The 20473-nt window shown below is 39.5% G+C and overlaps 1 long non-coding RNA gene across 1 annotated transcript in view; it reads left to right on the forward strand.

Annotated features, from left to right (window-relative positions):
• Nucleotides 1–17260, forward strand: part of LOC109194852 (uncharacterized) — an 83316-nt gene extending 66056 nt beyond the window's left edge. The window contains exon 5 of the long non-coding RNA XR_003214092.1: nucleotides 17150–17260. This is a non-coding gene — a long non-coding RNA (uncharacterized LOC109194852). The remainder of the gene's footprint in view (nucleotides 1–17149) is intronic.
• Nucleotides 17261–20473: the final 3213 nt, after the last annotated feature.

The raw sequence follows: 20473 nt of genomic DNA on the forward strand, positions 1-20473 counted from the left end.
TGACTGTGCTGTATTATACAGTGGTATGCAAAAGTTTGGGCACCCTTGACAATTTTCATGATTTTCATAAATCATTGGTTGTTTGGATCAGCAATTTCATTTAAATATATCATATAGTAGATGAACACAATGATGTTTGAGAAGTGAAATGAAGTTTATAGGATTTACAGAAAGCGTGCAATAGTTACTTAAACTAAATTAGGCAGGTGCATAAATTTGGGCACCCCAACAGAAAAATTACATCAACATTTAGTAGATCCTCCTTTTGCAGAAATAACAGCCTCCAAACACTTCCTATAGCTTCCAATGAGAGTCTGGATTCTGGTTGAAGGTATTTTGGACCTTTCGTCTCCAGTTCAGTCAGGTTTGATGGTTTCCAAGCATGGACAGCCCGCTTTAAATTACACCATAGATTTACAATAATATTCAGGTGTGGGGACTGAGATGGCCTTTCCGGAAAGTTGTACTTGTTCCTCTGCATGAATGCCTTAGCAGATTTTGAGCAGTGTTTAGGGTCGTTGTCTTGTTGAAATATCCAGCCGTGGCGCAAACTGACAAACACTAGGTGTTATATTGTGTTCAGTGTTTTTATAAACTTTAGAAAAATACGCAGCTGACAATAAAACAACTACAAATCCAAAGATTAAAATAAAAGAAGGAAGCATTGGTACTGTAAAAAAATCAAAATGCAATGAGACAAACAGAGAAACTGTAAATACACCAAGACGTTCAAAGCCGTAGTGACACCACTGCAGCAGTAGAAAGATGTGTTTTACCATCTGCCACAATTAGTCACCAGCACAAATACACAAAGTATAAAAAAGGGTTACCTTAGCTGCACATTACACTCATGGCCTGCATCCAGCATGAGGAATTCTTTTATGATGTGCTGTATACAAAAGTAATATGAAACATCAAACATTCAACTAGTTAATGCAATATTTAAATTACGCCACACTTACAATCATAACACCAGCAGCCTAGACTTTATCTGAGAGAGACCACGCAGGCCTGTAGTGCTATTCATCAGTGAAAGGAGAAGCTTTGTGTGTTTGGCATTTATGCCTAATATGCTACAGACTTAATTCAAGGTGGACATACAGACTACACCTTCTTCCAGGTTACACAGCTAGGTAACTAGTTACACATGGTTATGGCCGTACCGGTTAATGTGGGGTTTGACCAAGCAACCACCTCTGTGTGTCGACACAAACACAGGCATTTTTTAAAGAGGAGGTTTTGCCAGCCCTGAGACTGGCGACGTGCCCAGGGAGTACCATGCCTCCTGCACTATGATAGCTGGGATAGGCTCCAGCTTAACTGCAGCCTGAATTGGATGGATGGATGGATGGATGGGCTTTTTTTTTGTACAAAACCACATCCACATGAGCATCATTTTTGAAAAATATCTGGCCATGCTGTCAAGAGTAAAGTAACAGGTGGTGATATAAGCCTAACCTTACTGAAATATTAGCCAATCAGAAGAGGGAGAAAATGTTCCTGAATGTTCTGAAGCTCACTCCGATTTCTCAGTCTTTGTAAATAAAGCTAGCTGTTTGTGTACATGTAATCAAGTAAAAATTGCAAATAGTAAGATTAACAGCAATAATATTTTGTTTATATCTGATATTGAAGAAAAATGCCAAATGCACACAATAATCAATAGCCTCATGACAAAAAAGAATAAAGAAGAATAAAGGTACACTAAATCTTTGTTTTTCTTTTCCAAATGAAAAGGAAGGTCTGAACTCTCCAATGAGTTTTTCAGGAGCTCTTTTTTCACTGACCTAAAATGTCATTTATGTGTAGAAAATGCATAGAAAAAGCTAGTGCTCCAAAATACCTGTGTACATGTGGGCAGACTTGTTTTAGCATATAATGTGCCCAACGTCACTGCATTAAGCTTGTGTGGATCATTTTTTGCTTCATAAAAACTCCGGAGGACTTACTCATCCATCTGGACAGTGAAGTTAGGGTTTACCCTGCATTGATTAATAGATGTGTAGCTGATTAGTGTCTGCTAGACCTCACCTTTGCTAAATGGAGTCACTGAACTGGACCTCTTTGAGCTGTGGGTAGGGTGACCAAGTCCAGACAAACTAAATGTGGGGCAATATTTCCATGGGACTAAGTGGGATTAATTAGCAATCACTTAGCAAGCATTATTCATTGCTAAGTGAATACTGTAGGAATTAAAAAGAAGCTGAAGTTTATGCTTATGGTCTCATGTGATAGTCTTTATATATGTGTGCTCATCTTTGAGGTATATCCGATCATTTCTCTGTGTCACCATATTTTCTCCTGTGTGAAATTGAAAAATAAGCCCACCCTTTGTGGTAGTTACCATCATGTTCAACAAAATCTACAAAGCTTGTAACTTATGGGATAAAAAAAGCATTCCCTTCACATGTATTGAATAAAAGACAAATTTCAGAAAAGTCTTTGTCTTGCAGAGCCAGTCAAAATGTAGAGCACTGTCTCAACACGTAGGACGGGGGGACAAGGGATAGAAATGTTGTGCAGTCCTGCAAAAAGAGGGACGTGTGTTGATGACAAGTAATGCAGCTTGCTGTGTGGTGCAGTCCAAAAAAACACTTTATTAATTATTAAATTAATTTGGTCAGCGTCTGTTTAAATCTGCTATAGAAATAAAGTCACATGACTTGGTTACATCACACTGGCTATGCCCATCATGTATATAGACTATAAATTCAGCTGTGGACAGTGCCGGTGCTATCCTCCCATTAGCACGTCATTGTACACTAACTCCCTGAAAATGGAACTACCTTAAGATGCACGATCTGTGGCACAATCAACAGAGCACCGTGTGCTTTTTCAAATGGATGGAGCAATAATAATAACAAGAAGAAGAAGAAGATTTTTTAAATAAAAGACTAGACTGTGGGACAAGTGTAAAATTGCTTTCACCCCTTCTGTGCCAACCAGCAGGCCAGGTCATCGCTGCAGTTCCACCGTGAGAATATTTTGTGGAAATCAACTTTAAAATGAGAGTGGGAAAGTTACATTTGTGTGAAGAGCAGAAAGACTGACTAAAACGAATACTAATTACGGTGCAAATAACTTATTATGCTGGAAAAAGTTGCTTTTTTCCTCTGTATATATTTATATTTTTCTACAGGCCATCTTATGTTCCACATGCGCTGTAGAAATCTGTGTGTTTTGACATCTGAAATAAAGACTACATATATTAAAGCTTCGCATTTCCCTCATCGCTCGTATCAATCAAAGGTGTGAAAAAGTTTAAATATACAACGCTGCAGACATGAGAAACTAGCTGTTGACATATCTCAGATAAATTAGACCCATAAACAAACAGTTCCATGGGAAATCATCTGTTAACTTAATGAGTTTGGTAAGAATGTATTTGCGTAGTTAGTGTCAGAGGGCACTCTGCTGTTAAATCAATCGGTGACCATCATTATTCTTAACTGTTTAAGGAAAGCAGTTTGTTCTCTGCCAAATATGCCTGTATTCTTCATCTACTACACGACTGCGGAAATAGTTTTGCAGTAAATGATCTCTCATTTACCTCCTCATTTCCTGATTTGATAGGACCCGTTTGAGCTTGACATTGCCATAAAGCCGTAGTTAAAATTCTCATTTAGAGCAGTAACTGTCTTCCAATAGTATGAAAAACGTCTTAACAACATGAAGATCAGCAAACAAATCTCTAAGGAGCACATCCTGCCATATCACTGGCTGTCAGTAAGACCCATCACAGTTTACTTATGTGTGGCATTTATCTGACTGAGGAAACGGATAAGAAAATAAGTCTTATGGGAACGAGTCCTTAGATAGTGTTAAGGAGCCAAAATAGTTTTGATTCCTCACTGTTTGTTTCCTGAAGACATTTGACCCGAGCACAGGGGTCAGCAGCTTGTCACAATTACCCTTTAGATCCTTTGGGTCCACATTGGGGAAAAAAATGGCATCTCCGGGACCTTTGACTGATCATAAGTGTCACAGGAAGCGAAGAATCAAGTTGGCAAAACCTTTATCAGCCCATCAGCACCACTACATGACACGGGAAGAGCCAGGCATTCTTCTCACAGGAGATCGGTTTCTTGGCTCAGCCTGTGTTTAAGTGGGTCCTGCCACTTCACTGTTGCTGATAGGGACCCATTTGGCAGCCAGGCATGACTCAGCTGTCTGGTGGTGGGCTTAGGTGGATGGAGTAAGCAAATCCAGTCATTGCGAACTTTATTGCAGTCATTTTAGGAATGTTATGTGAGCGCCTCATTCGCCGTATTCAAAGAGATAAAACCCGTCTCTCACTTAGATCCATTCTTTTCAAACAGGGATCAAAAGGTATGATTATTGGGAACGCTGCATACTCATAATATAAAAGGCTTCAGTGAAGGACAGTGCAACAGGGCTCTCTGGCTGTTGCAGGGAGCTGTCGCTGTCACTGTAGACAAAGTCTTTCATAAAACAAAACTGTCAGCGTAATCCCCCCAGATTCCCCTCGTGTATTTGCTCCAATCCTGCGTGTAGATTTCTAAAAATTGTAAATAAATGGATCCACTACAACATAAAGTGCAGAATATAGAAACTTGCCTTTTTATGCAATCAAATCTTTGGATTTTATTTATTCAGCAAGAGCAATATGAAGTACATATACTGTACCAAATTTAGCTAAAAGAATCTGTACTCTGTAATGAGGCACAGATAACAAAGAATTTTAATGGATCAAATTCCTACGTATTAAATGCAACCAGACTAAACATTTAAATAGAAGTATGGCTCTCTCAGATACCCGAGCATTACACCAAACCTGAATACACACCAGTAGTGTTTTCAGGTATAATTAGATTATTTTGATATCCCATAAGTCAGCATATATCATCTCTCAATCTGACACAAAAAGGATGAGTTTTGCTACCATACTTGTAATTTCTGCCCAGATATGTGCCAGTTTGTGGCTAATAAGCCGACAAGACATCAATAGCTATTCGCTAAAAGCTAAATCTTGCTAAAGTATAAGTGGGTCATAGATAAAGCATATCATTCACTCTCTGACAGGATTATCAGTATGCGTAACATATCACTGATTGTTGTTAATCAATTTAACCTCCTGAGACCCGAGCTCGTGTTTGGGATGCATTTTTAATTTCTCCTAGCTATTCAGGATTAAGTGGACCTGACAAGTATATAAAATAAACTTTCTCTTTGAACCCATTATGATAAAGTCAGTGTTACTTAATAAAGTGTGAAACAGTAGTAGAAACAGAAGTAATATTAATAATTGGATGTGATGTCTGCAGTTCTCTCATGCAAATCGCATGCATGCAAGATCCATCCAGCAAATACTGTAAAGGTAAAGGATGACTCAGATCATTCAAATCTTATTCTTATAGATCTCAGTGAATTAAAGTGTGTAAATCTGACAGTGTGGAAATTAGTTGTATGCTTTTAGTTTTTGTCCTTTTGATCTTTCACAGTAAATGTTGCTAATTTTACAAAATAAATAAAGTCTTCTTGTCAAAATTTAGAATAACAGATGGGCCCAGGCCCAACTTTCCTTTTAATATACCTTTTCTTTATCTATCCTATCACCAAATAAATGATCTCTTTTAAATTATATTTATCTATTTATTCCTGCAATTGTTTTCAGGGAAACTGGAAAACTGAGCATGATCGTGCCCATGAAAGCAGACCTGCTGTTGTGTTGTGGTGTTTGCTGCATCTTCAGTGATATCTGTTACTTTTGAAACACGGCTCTGCTCGCTCTCCAGAGGTGATCCAGTCTGCACATGTGCTACCGTGCACTCATCTAGCCTTCAGTGTTGATAGGCTGTTATTTGTGACATAATCACATCTGCTATAAACAGAACATTGCTCAACTCCAAAGACGGAGCAGAATGAATGATTTGTTTTTTTTAATTTACCAGAAATTAGCTGGAAAAAATAATGACATGGATAATATAAAAACTGAATGTGGCCAGGTTGTAAAACATACATGTGTGTGTCCCATGATATAAATCATGAAATGATCAAAATGTGGTAGATAGATTAAGATGAGCTGTATTTGAAGGCTGTATTTCACATGGATGCATTCTGAAGACAATAATGTCCTGAACTACTCGCCTGGTTTACACCCTCAATCTAGCATCTCAGTACATCTCATTTTAATTCCCACTTATTTTCAACCAGTGACCACTAATCAATAGAGTTTTGCAATTTTTCCTGGAAGTGGCAGCAGTTTCCTTTGAGGATGCAGTCGAGGCATTCAGAAAATCAGCACAGTGTTTGCTTAACAATTTGTGGGCAGCCCCTGTTTATAAGCAACAGTGTGAGTAAAGCAGGACTGTTTGCCACTATGATTAGTTTGGTTCTGTGTAGGCTGCAGATTGGAGGATTATTGGTCCAGGGACCGATGTTTAGAAAGTCAATCACAGCCACACAATACATGCAAATGTCTGCATAGCAAATAAGCAACATAACACGAATTTAGGTGGTAAAATAAAGAACGGACATTGAGTCGGATTGTGTGGTCTTGCATGGGCGTGTCTATATTCCTCTGCTCCAGTTCTACTGCCATCCTCAATAAGCAGAGGTTTGGAGAGAGTCAGTACTGCAGGGGCAAACGTCATTCATTCATTCATTCATTCATTCTTTCATTCATTCTTTCATTCATTCATCTTCATGTGATCAAACAATGGAACCACCCCAAAAATGAGCTTTGCTGTCACCCTAAAATTTCACGTTTAAACACACATGTTTAGAATAACCATTTAGAATTTCATGAAACTTGTAATGCTTAAAACTTGAGGTGTGTTTTTTCTGTATTTTCATGTATGGATGGATTTGTTTATGTTTTTATTTATTTATGCAGGCAAAATGTTTCCTTGCCTAGTCCCAAAACAATTAGTAAAAAGAAACAAGCGCATCATTGAGCAGTTATTCTAAGAGATACTTTTCATGAACTGGAAATATGAATGTAAAGTTGTTCATGTATTTCTTTTGATAAATCATAGCTAAATTAACTGACTTGAAAATGTCACAAATTATGATTTGTGCGCTTAGCCTGAGGGTATTATGGAAATGTACGTTTTGTTGTGATTTATATCCATACATTAATATTTAGAGTTTATGCATTTTTATGTGAGAAGTGGATGGTGAGGTTTGTGGTGGACGTGCAGGCAGAGCAGCAAATAACTGAAAAAAGTGCAAAAACAGGCAAATATCTGGGAGGGAAAAGCACCCTTCTTTTCTTAAATTTAACCAAATCACACCAAGAATCTTCTATCAGTGACTTATTTTGCATTTAGTTGCAATTAAAGAAAACCCAGCTAAACGTTGCAAAGTTTAATCAATATTAAAGAAGTCATCTATTTTCTTTCATAAACAAATAGTAGTGGTCTAATGAAGCAGCGAGGAGGGGAATGTTTACCTATCTCAGCTTTAATTGAGGACAAAATCCATTAGTCCTTGTCCCGGCAGAACCAAGGTGCTATAATGTTCTGCTATTCTCATGACAAGTTTAGATCCAGGACCTCTAGATCTTAAACCAATATATGGCTTATTAATAGAATTTATGTGCCATATACCATCTTCTTGGATGGGGTGCCTAATTATCCCCCAAGCTGAATAATATTGGTGTGCTTTATTAATGTTCCACGGTATTGCCAGGGACAACCAATAAATACGGCACTGGGGATTCTGCCAAATGAAATGGGAATATTTCAGTCTTTTAATGAAGCACTGTCAATGCACACCACATATACCCTTATTTAAATATGCACAAGATCCTTCAAAGACATATTATACAAAGGATGGGTAAGTGATGGCAGCTGACTTTCCTTTTACAACTGAAGAGCTGCTTTGAGCCACCTTGGGTCCCTCCTTATGAGAAAAACAACCTCACTGCATATAAGCGAGATTCGGGGCATGCTTTTTATTATCATGATATTGTTCAGCAGGCGCACGTAACGAGCACCTTGGTGCCTAATCCCATCGGAAATGGCAGGAAAGGTTTACATTACGGACGTGAACTTTTACCGTCGTGGGTCAGGAGATCAAGACACCGGGCTTGATTTCTCTCACCTTTCATTGGAACATAATGGAAAATCAAACATCATTATCAGTACATCGAGCCATAAAGACAAATGTGTGTGTTACTGCTTACATTCTGTTTTCTTCAGTGTTTTATGTCCTCCCTAAGGAGATGTTGAGGCCTGTGGCAGATCGGCCATAAATCCCAAACTTAGTCTTTTTTTTTATCGCAGTGGGAGGTGGCTGTCTGGCTGAAGATTGACCATGTCTCAGGGCTGGATAGAGACCTATATGACAGGCCCCACTGAGGACTGAATGGACAGCAGTGTCTGATGAATGGCCTGCCTCTTTCTTAATCACAAAGCACTCACTACAAGTAAGACTTCAACAAAGGCAAGTGTGGTTGTACTGGGCAATTTCAGGGATCTCAGTGTGTCTTTGGTTACGTTTGTTTGGTTTATCTGTGTAAGACTTCTTTAATGAGTGGTGTTGCTTAGTCAATGGGCTTGTAATCCAGGCACTAGAGATCCTGAATTATCAAAGAAGCTAGTGGCACCAGGAACAGTCTTCCCTCTTGCAATCTATAACAACACTCGAGGAGGTCTTCGAGGAGAAGGTGGGAGAAAGGGAAGTAAAGCAGATGGAGGTACAAAAGAACCAAAAAAGACATTTTTATTATTATTAATCTCTTTATTGCTACAGATTGTAGCAGGGTCCCTACTGTGGGTTTGTATGAGCCACTTAGTCACAGTCTATAGATCGCAGATCTAAGCAATGTATTGCTGTGGACACTGTTAGCAACAACATTTATTTTATCTGTATCAGTCAAGCGTACACTTAAAATATTTATCTTGCTGTCAGACCGGCTCTTTTCTAAAGGGAACTGAAGCCATTATATTGCCCTCTTCAAAGCCACCAGACTCCTTTGGTGTTTTAACACGTTCTAAGCTAACCCTTTAAACACCAAAGTTACACAATAACACAAACAGACTAACCATTTGAGGCAGCGGCAGACCAGCAGCTCCCTTGTTCTGTGAAGTAAAATGACTGTTTTCATCAAAGGAGCAGCAGTTTTCAGGAGAGCATAGATGTGTACGCTCTCTATTGGAAAGCGAGGTAAAATACTTGTATGCAAGTGATACTGCAAATTTGTAGGTGGAAATGGTTAAAATATATTTTCCTGCAAAGCAGTATTTGCTCAGCTTCTGTGCCAGTACCCTCTACAGTTTGAACCGACCCCACAAATCCAGTAAAAGCAAAAAACTAAAAATCTAAACCCAAGAGAACTAAAAGGGTTGCTCTTCAAACCTTTTCTGTAAGCACCTTTTGTGTTAGACAATAATAAACATGTCACTAATAAAACCAGCAGCCTCTTTATGCCTGTCTGCGTGTCCTTCATCTGTCTCATCAGCATCATCTGATCTACTTCAGACTTGGTGGGTGTATTGCTGGGGACCTGAGTATGTCAGTGTCAAGTTTGAAGTCGCTCTGATCAGAAGTGCTCCCATTTTTGAGGTCCTCTCCCAGTTGCTAAGCAATCAGTGGGCGGAGCCTGTCACTCATTCTGCTCAGCATAATCATCAGCGTCATCGTCATCTCAGGACGAATGTCACATGTCACGTGATGGTGTTCAGATAGGACCGTAGGCTCTCGTGTTTGATGTGTGACCTCACAGCTGTCACCGATTCAGATGGCTCATCTACCTTTGATGATGCAAACGTGCTTTTGACAGCTGCGCTAATTTGTTTTCAAGAATTGGATTTGATGTAAAAATCCTTATGTTATTATACGCTCCATTTAACAAAATGCAAAATGTAAACCTTAATAGGAATAAAACAGCCTTGTGTCAGGGGAAAAAGATGACCCTAAATACATCTTTCAGTGGCTGCACGCTGGTGAGTAGAGAGAAGCAAAATTGTCCTTCAAAGGCCGTTATTATTTGAGCAAGTTATTGCAATGCACGGTGCACAGTGAGCCCAGAGCATGGGTTGCATTTGCTCTACACTCCACTGCAAAATGAGACTAGTCAAGCCCTAATGTAACCAGCAAAAGCTGGATAAAAATCTATACAAACTCAATTATGAATCAATTTGAGTTTGTGTCAGACAGTCTGGTGCCAACAGAGTGGATTTTTTATTAACTTATGGTCTGGGAAGAATGAAACACTTTTCATTTGTGTACTTCAGTATGTTGCTTCATGATTCAGAGGAAGGGTGTTCACACTTTGTCTTGGAGGGATCTGTGATGGGGTACCAGCGTGAGAGGCTCAGTGTCTTGTGGCTCGATTGTTGAATCGAAATATTTATTTTAAGCGTGTTACTTTCCTGCTTTTTACGCCACGCTCGCATCACAAAGACGTGAGAGGAGAGTAAACCTCTCTTTTTGTAAAGCAGAAGGTAGCTCAACAGTTGATTGAGTAATTACGATTAAATCCCTCCCACATTGATTCCTATTACCACATTGCTGTGGTACATTTGAGTTCAGATGGATTTTTACCCTGCACCCCACTGTCCTGCTCTAGCATTTCAAACTAGGTCACAAGCTTGAATATTCATGATCCTCTATGACAACTCCCCGCTATTCCATGTCAAGACCTATGTTAATTCGCAGATTTGCACATTTGAACCTACTTGAAACTCTGTAACTACACTACCTCGAATTTTGAGCACTCTTAGAGCCAGTTTGACAACTGTAGCCTTCAGAACAGAAAATATTGTGCTGTGCAAGACTTATTGAATAACATCCAGTGTTTGGTGTAGATTTAAGCAAGTTATTTATTTGCTTTTACTGGACATATGGCTGCCATTTTGGAGGGTGGCTCACTCTACAGCTGTGGTAGGCTGAGTTGTTATTGATTTGAACGAGATAGCCAGGTGGCCAATGAGATTTCCAGAGAAAGCTGTCACATTGCACGCAGATAGAGTTGGCTCCATTTCTCGTGTGTCAGTGGAGAAATGACAGACGATACTTGAATATTCTGAAATATAATGGTCAGCAGCTCCTCAGCACTGCAATCTATTACCAAACGTCCATCACGTTGTTATCGTTAGCCAAATGCCAGCTCACTTATATTGTAATGCGTGTGTGTGTGTGTGTGTGTGTGTGTGTGTGTGTGTGCACATGGAGGGGCCATAGCATTCTCACATTCACAAAAACACACATAGGTCCCATTGGTTCCATTAAAAGTTGCCCTACAGTAGTTTGTCCTTTTCGGTCCCTAACTCACACACCTGCCACTTGCCAGGAATACCTGGCCTGTCCCTTAAGGTCAATAAAGCACTAAAGAATTGCCCAACAGAAATGACAACATTTTCCCCTGACATTTATACCCAGTGTGTGATGACCTCTCATTAGTAAGAAAGTGGGTCATATAGGATCTAGGTAGTTATCAATTCTTGACTGAGAAACGGAAGCTGTGTATACTTCATCTTGGGAAATAAAACAACCCTCTTGGTAGTCATTTACTACTTTCCTGCCAAGAGCAGCATCATTAATTGGAAATGGAGTGGAATGCTTGGCATGGTCCTTTTCTAACAAGTTGACTGAGAACTGAAGCTTTCGCAGCCAAACTGTGGGTGCGTTCAGCACAGAACCAGTAGGGAGGAAAGCAAATGTGATGGGAGTGTGCCATGTAGATAAAACATGGGGAGCATTTTCCATAGGAAAGGTGCTTTAATTCTACCTACGGTAGCAAAGTCGTGTTGTTGTTTTTTTCCTTTCTGATCTTTTCCTTTGTCTTTGCCGTTTTTCTGCTTCTCTTTTTCCCAGTCATTCAAAATTACAACTGCCCTGTTGATGTATCTTGAAGATGATTATCCTCTGAGATTGGGCTTCTGTAGCTGAACACGCCCAGGGGAGCCTCATCACCCCCGCTGTAATAGACAAGAACAAAAGGAGTGAAGAGGGAAGGAGAGGAGAGAGGCAAGAATTCCACTGAGCTACAACAAAGAAAACAGTCAAATCTTTACCACCACCACCCCCACCCCACCCATCCCAGCACACCATCTACATCAGCCATTCAACCTGCTTGGTGTGAAGATAGCTCGATCCTCATCTTACCCGGGGAGAGAGATATTCTGAGGCATATTGATCATAGTCTCCTTACAGCTGTCATTAATTCAGACAACTCGGAGCTTAATGAGAAGTTTTATTTCTACCTCTCAGTTGCTTTGTTACTCGCTCGCGTTAGATGTCCTTCCCCCACCCCAAGCCACCCACCCACCCCCACTTAGTGTGACATAGATGCTGCCCCTCCCCATCTCCCACACAACCACCACCACCACCAAATCCAACATTTAAAGATTTATCTCTTAAATGAGAACCTTTGGTAAACAGGCTAATCTGTTTGGCAGCACTCACGGTCATGGCTGAATAAAACATTTGACAACACTAAGCTCCTGAATCTTCCTATCTCTCCCTGGCAAAAGGCCTCTCTCTGCCTCCCTTCAGGGTTCCTTCATTGTTAATCCTACCGATCACATTCTTCTAGCTTTTTGCTGTGCTGCAGGGGTGTGGCCGGACTTTTGTCTCGTCTGACAGAGAGTTCATTATGTGATTGGCGAGGAGCTAATGCAATAACGCTCATCACGTGCCGCTACCGGGGCCAAGTCCAGCCATTCATGCAGCACTCTGTTCTTCTTCCTCTCCTACTCTTTCACTGTCTAGTGAAGGCAGCCTGCCACCTCTCCTGTGGTGACAGGTTCCCTCTGAGGTATTTAACCACTTGTCTTGCAAAACCCCTTTTAATTGAAATTACCCATTGGCTGATAAGCTTCTGGAGTCTTATCAGGGAGGAGATATAGTGGTTAGGGTCTTTCATGCTGGAAGGTTTTGCTGAGGCTTGCTCCCCTTCTCATTGTATTCCTCTCTCTTCAGTTCTCACCTCTGGTCTGTCTCTTTTTTTGCTGAATTGATGTTGGCTGTTTGTTTTTGTTTATTTCCGCCTGTCGGTCATTGTGTTTGCTGGTTTTTATTCCAATTTCATCCTCTTTTTTTCCAGGTTTGAAAGTTGCACAGTCAAACACATTGCCCTGTCTTGGGTGATCCACAAGTGTTTTTTGCTTTTAACTGAAACGCACAGACAAGTTAACAAAGCCGGCGCTGTTTGGACCAGCGTCACTTTCTCGGTTTGCTTTCAGGCGCGATAGATTTTCAATGCACAGACTCCTAATTTATCATTCAACTGGTTCAGGCACATTACCTCAAATGCAGAAGTACCATAATTAGGTCAGCAACAACTGTTATTTAAATTCTGTCACAATCAAAGCTTGACAGCTTCCCTCCCATAGGCACTGCTTACACACATCAGCACAGAGAGACATCTTTGTGAGACAGCAGAATAAGCAGCGGCTGAATATTTCTTTTTTTTAAAGTGACAGGGGGAATTTGGTGATGACATCATTTTGTGTTAAACAACTCATCCGTTTTTTCACCCGGGTTCTGCCTGGCTAACACCATCTCTAAAGAATGATCTTCTTGGATTGGGTACCTTGAAGCATGCAGATTCTTTTGTGTAACACTGAAAGAAGAATGATGTTATCAAGTCAGAGACTTCTACAGTGCATTGGTTTGCCAATAGAAATGCACATTAGCTTGGTTCAATATCGCCTCTTTCCAGTTGCAGCACAGCACACTGCATTTTTGAATGGGCTCCAACTCAGCAGGTTAAATTCAATATGAAATGCAATGAGCATAAAGCTAGGCAAACAACCACAAACCTATTCTTATTTTTCCAAAGGTGACATGAATGCATGCACAGTAGGATGAGCTTATGAGTATGCACAGCTCAAAAGATTGCTTGTATGTTTAACAAAGCACATTGCATCTACTTGAAAGCATACAGTCAGGGATTTTTTTGTTTGATATTCAAATATTTCTCTTGTCAGGTAGTAAATAAACTTCAGCCTCTGCCCTACTGAATATAATTTGATGAGCACTTACTATGCTGAAACCCACATCACTCTTCAGGCCATGACACAAATGAGTAATTCAGTGGTCATTTATAATGAAGAGGCTGTTTTTAACACAAGTCTTCGTATGAACAAATCAATGTGACACCAGTGTTACATCTGAATTATTCATAGGCGGTTATTAGGCCCTTTCATTTACATGTACTAATTGGAACGACTGCTTCGTACATGCCCGTATAATAATAGTTATGCTTAAGCTGTCAAGTGCATATAATGGCCAACAGAGCTCTCGCATGTTGTGTTTTTATATGTATGTGCTTAACGATATGATTAGCGGAGAGCGTTTGATTCACATTAACGCGCGCCAAGTATCAGCAATAAGTGAGATCTTTTTCCAGTTTTTGTTTCTTTCACAACATTTTTAAGTAAGTCTTGCAGCTACTTCTGCAGTAGATGAAGTTCGAGTGAGAAAATGCTTTAAAAAATTACAGTGTAGCTCTAGTAAAACGTATTTTAACAAGCTTTAGTTTTCACACAACTTTTACATTCTATGTGAAAGAAGAAGACAACAAATGAGAACGGTCTTAAACTTTTTTTCCTCCAGCCAAAGATTGATTAAATGTTTTCATGGTTACGTTTCAGTACTCAGCACCTGGTTAAGGATTGGAAAATTCTGTGACCTTGATTAAATATGAAAAATAATAATAGTAGCTTCAAGTACTGTGCAAAACGTGCACTTTATTACCATTTAACAAAAGAAAAACATCATCAACATCATCCAGATGTAAATCAAAGTGCATTTGTCACCTTACAGCAACCAAATCCCACAGGATGTGACTCATCAGCATTAAAGTCTTGCTCTTTTCTTCTTGTCTATGTGACATATCCCTCCTACACACAAGGAAAATGCAGATTTGTCTTCCACAAATGACTTTTTGGCATTAAGCTTAACAAAGTCAGGTGAGTATAGACTCAGAAGGTCAGTTTATTGATAAGGGTGGGAGTTTCTACAAATCTCTGTGTATTTTAGGGCATAACGTGTCATTATTTGTACTAATATCTGAGCTGTGATCAAAAAGATTCAGAAGCTCAAAAAGACAATTTCCTGGTTTGAAGTTAACCAGTTTTTCCTTCAAGGTTGTTTTTTGGTGCCTGTGGCTGCTATTTTTAAATTGTTCATTGGAAGTCCCTTTCAGTCCTCTTTCACTAGCTGAAACTGACATTGCAAATTACACAACATGAAAACAGTCCTGAGCCATCTACACATTGCACCTAGAGGAGCTGCTCAACCATGGAGACCCATGCCATAAAGTTTACAGTGCACGGTTTTTGTGCTGATGTTAACGCCAGAGGAGGCTTGTAGCTCTGCGGTTATTGATTCAGCAGAGTGTTGGCGACTGTTCGCCTCAGCACTCGGGGACCCCGCTCTGCAACATTACGTGCTCTGCCACTTCCTGGGTGAAACACTTTGGTTCCTAAATGCTTCCACTTTCCAATAATACAACTTACAGCTGATTGTGGAATATCTAGAAAAAAAACTTCACAAACTGATTTGTTGAAATCTGATTCACTGAAAGCGACTCTTTCTTTTACAAATGCTTGTAAAGGCAGACTGTACGGCTGGGTGCTTTATACCTCTGTGGCAACAGAGGCATAAAAGACTTGAATTCAAAAACTAAGAGGTGTGTCACAGTGTTTTTATCCATCTAGTGTACAGTAGCCTGGGCTATAAAGGCTGTGGTGTTTGGTACACTTCCTGTTAGATCCTTGTTCCTTAATACATAAAAAATACACATGAACAAAAGTCCATCAACTATAATATGCAGGGGACCCAGTACTTTTGTCCTTTAGGTGCATGAAAAGATGCCCTGAGAAAAATCCGATAAATCTGAGACAGACACGGGACCAGTTCTGCTAACTTTTTTTTTTATCACTGTGGATCTCGTATTAAGTGTGTCTCAGTAAACCCTGAAGGCAAACTTCTCCCAAACTACCTTTGGTGAAAAAAACCAAAAGTAAATACATCTGCTGGTTAAAAGTCATTATTCCATTTTCTATTCCACTGTGTTTCATGGGAAAATATTGGAGGTTTTATTCCACTACATTAATCTGAACTTAAAATATAACTAATATTCTTCAGGATCAAAGAGGTCAAACTGCTAAACATTTCTCACAAAAAGCAAACATTAAAAAACTCAGACACAGATTTGTATACAAGAACTTGGTTTTTCTTTCCTCCCACCCCATTAATCCTTTCATGACTGAGATGACAGACATATCTCATGACCTCTTGAGGAGGGAACGACCCCTACGTGAGAAACCACTGATCCTAACTATACAGTTGCATTGCTGAAGCCTCGCTACAGTGAGGTACATACATATTGATGCATCTGTAAATATCTCATCTTCCATATGGAAAAAAAGATGACACAGAAACCTCAGTGTCTGTATTGCTTTTGAACCTCTGGAAACATTTGCTAATGATTTCCTTTTATTTTTCCTTTGTTATTGCTCCTCCAGTAAAGGGCTGGAGTCCTTTACCCACAACTAAATATAACCCAGCATAGCTGTGTAATGGAGGAAGTGTAACCAACAAGCTAAAGGGAAGAATTGGGTAGTCATATTTGAAATTTATTCAGGAATGTTTCAAGGAAAATAATACAGCTCGGGAGTTCAGGTGGTAAAGTAAGCAGACTAAAAAGCTTAGTAAACACAGGGAGAAGAAGGAATGTCCTGCAGATGGAGGAAGGGTGGAAAAAGGCCAGCACTCTGGACAGCCGTGACCTGAGACACACCATGTGGAGGTAGAAAGGCCCACTGGAGCCACCTGAGCCTTGACGCTGTCTGAAACAGGAGTGCTTCGTTGACAAACCATCACTTGGAAACCCTGACAGGGCTTTCAGCAGACCTTACTGGCTCTTCTCCCCTCACCAACCGCTTGACACACAGCTCCCAAACCCTACCCTCCAGTGCATGTCAGCACTGTTATTAGAGTAATTGCCGATTACACACACAATTTTCTCACCTACGTCTGCCAGACACATATCAATCTACAAGTAGGTTTTCTTAAATTTGTAACGATTGTTAGGGATCTTTTGCTTCTCGAACAGAGTATGTCTTTGTCCACTAATGTGGATTTTCTTCTCTTTTTTTGGATTGAAGATGTGATTAAAGCAGTCGAATGTATAATATTTATAACATTTGTACCCTTCCTTGTCTTATAGAGGAAAGGATTACATGAGTCATGGCTGGCCGGACGTCACAGGCGCAGGGTGGAAACTTGAATGCTTTTGTTTTGAGGCCTGACGATGGATAAGTGGACAATGTGTTACAGGCAGGTAGCTGTGAAAAATTGCACTTGTTATGCCTGTAGACAGTCTGCTATCTGTGGAATTCAAAATACTGAAATTCCTTCGAGGTAGTTTGACAGTCTGTCCTCAGTGGAAGTAACAAAAGTATTGTGTTCATTCTTTATTTTTTCTGTTTGAAGGGTTAATATTGTAACTGTCAGGGAATTAGCACAATAACACCTGGTTACGGTTTTATTTCTATGTTAAGTTGAATGCTTTCCCCCTGAAACATTTTTAAAATGTGTAGAACCGACATTACATTGAATTTTACATTTTGTTTATTGGGAAAAGTCAGAACTGAAGATTTCCTGTCCAATAAAATTAAAGTACTGGAGTCATTTTACTCGATGATTTGTAGGACGCTGCAGAGACCCTTACATTAAATAAGAAAGGACGTATTTTGTGCACGTTGCTGATGAACACAAACCAAATCCAGAGGTGGCAAAAATACAGACTTTCTTTACTTAAGTAAAAATACAAATACCAGCGTTAAAAATACTCCAGTAAAAGTTGAAGTGCTGAAGCAACTTTTTTACTCCAGTAAAACTGAAAATTACAAATGCAATTGAACCTTTTGCTTTATTAATATAATAATAAAATGATATTAATACATTAGAACAGAAATACTATTCAAATTTAAATTCTAATTCTAATGAATGTGCTGAGTTTGAATCTAACCTAAATCTGACCATGAGCACCACAGTCACTGTGCACCAGACCAACACAGTGCTTTACTGGGAATTCTCCACATTAGTGCAAACTAACCTGTTTATACTGGGCAAAACTACCCAGTGCAACATTTGAATAATACAAAATTAGTTTAGCTTAGTTGGATTTGCAGGAAGTTTCACAATATGAAAATACATAATTTATCAAATGTATCTTTTCTTATATATACAAATGTACCTGAAAGTTCTACATAAGTACAGTAACAAAGTATTTGTACTTTGTTACTTCCCACCTCTGACCAAGTCTAACAGCAAAAGTGTGATTAACTAAGTTCATCACAAGTGCAAAAAAGTATTCGTTTCACAAAGAAATGTCACAAAATGTTGTTTTCCGTATTATTTTTTTGCTTTTTATCAAATTTTCAAATGACTGTTACTTCTCTTTCTTTTGTTTCTTCATTGCAGGATGTAGCAAAACACCACCATAGGATGCGGAGGGGTTGTCATGAAATACAGACAATAAAGAATACACACAAACACATGCTAGTGTGTCTTCGTTCCACGAAGACACAAAGTTCACAACATAAACCGCGAGGGGACCATCACAAAAACGTTCCTAACATACATAATCAGACACTTAAATGACCATCGCCCTGCTGAATATAGATAATCGAAATAAGCTAACAAAGGTTAAGTGATTAAAGTCAGAGCCAACCACAAGCCAGCAGCCTCAGTCTGAATCTGTGCTGGTCAGTCTGAGTGAGCAGTGAGAGGATGAAAGTCATGGAGACGACTGAAAGAAAAGGGTCAACGTCCTGTTAATATACTGGAAAATTGTGTAATGTGTAATATGTCAGGTAAAGTTGGGTGTACAGCAATTTATTTTTATTTAATCCACTACTAGTAATACTAGTCTCCAGTCTAGTGGAATCTAGTGTTACTCTCCACTAGCAGACCAATTTTTTTTTAATTTTTTGAGTGAGAAAAGTAGCACCTGAAGTTTGGGAGATAATTTTGAAAAAATGTCTGAAAATCCATTTAGACTGAAGAAACGTTGATGTTTGTATATGATGTCAGTCATATACAATATAATGGTGCAGTCTTTACACTGCTAAAACAACTTCTTTGCAAGCTGTACAGCGTGCTAATGCTCAGCTGATCAAGACCCCAGAGTGACATGAAAGCTGAGTTAATGCTGACCTCAGGCCAGCAGCCACAACCTGAACTTCAACAGGTAACAAACTGATGAGCTGTCGGGCTGCAGCCTCCATCTCTACCTGTTCATGTTTCTACGGCAGAATCACCATGGCGATCGGTTTAAAGTCTCTTAGCGCTGGTTTTGTGTTTTGTGCTTTGTGTTTATGTCCAACTACTAAAGAAAGAAAGACCATATATGTGTCCTCATTGGGTACGGGATTTGTGACGGTGTGTGGGGCTGTAGCCTACAGGTTTACATCATTAACTGGTAATTATAAGACAATTTGCTTTGTGTTATTTTACGAAGTAACACGAAAGTAATGTAACAAGTAGTGCAACTAATTACTTTCTCCCGGGAGTAATGAAGTAATGTACTGGATTACTTTTAAGTGTGTAGCATGTATCATAACTGCTTTTTTCAAATAAGAGGGGAAATACCTTAGCTCAAACATTTGACCACACAGCATGGGATTAATTTGGACAAAGTCAAAGTGGAGCCAGTCAGAATCTGTAAGAGAATCAATAGGGAATCGAAACGATAAGTGATATCGTTAATGTAATCATGCATGTAATATTTTTGAGATTCTTCTTGTAACATTTTTGGTACAGGACAGTGAATCAAAGATCCACGAAGCTTGGCCAGTTTGATGTAAAATATCTGCACCTATGGAGTTAATGCAGAGGCTCCTTAGACTCCTCAGTCTATCAGTTTGATTAGCTCATCGAAGGGCAAGCATAATCAAACTGATGAATATTTCAGTTCTTATTTGGGGATTTAAATCAGCTCTCCTTTTTAAAAATGCATGATTTCACAAAAGTTCCACGATAACAATGTTAACAGATTCAAAGAAATGTTCACCTTTGCAATTAAACCCGAGAAATGTTAAAGGGAAGGCATGCTGTTCTGGCCTTTGATATTCAGACTGCGTTTCCACTTCCTTATAATATTGATTTCAGGTAATCACACTGAATTTTCTTCAAATGTTCTATTTATGGCTTTTTGTGAACACCATTTGAGGCTAGATTGCTCATACTTTTGCGCTCGGGTGTGTGGTGAGGCCAAAAACCAAAAGAAGTGATGAGCGGAGAGGAACAAACGTGTTGTTTGAGGTGAGCGGTCTTCCATCAGCGCGAGGTGATGAGTTTATGCATCCTCACTCCCCACAGACCCTGAGGCCATGACCTCACATCCATCCCCTTACGCTCGCATTCATTTCACTTTCATAAGCACCAATAATGACTTTGCTCCAATGAAAGGGAAAGAGGGGAGGCTGAAACACTTGTTGGGAAGAAGTGGAATCTTCTTCCTGAAATGGCAATTGGTTGTGCTCTT

The sequence above is a fragment of the Oreochromis niloticus genome, linkage group LG15 (genome assembly GCF_001858045.2).
Source record: "Oreochromis niloticus isolate F11D_XX linkage group LG15, O_niloticus_UMD_NMBU, whole genome shotgun sequence".
Lineage (NCBI taxonomy): Eukaryota > Metazoa > Chordata > Actinopteri > Cichliformes > Cichlidae > Oreochromis > Oreochromis niloticus.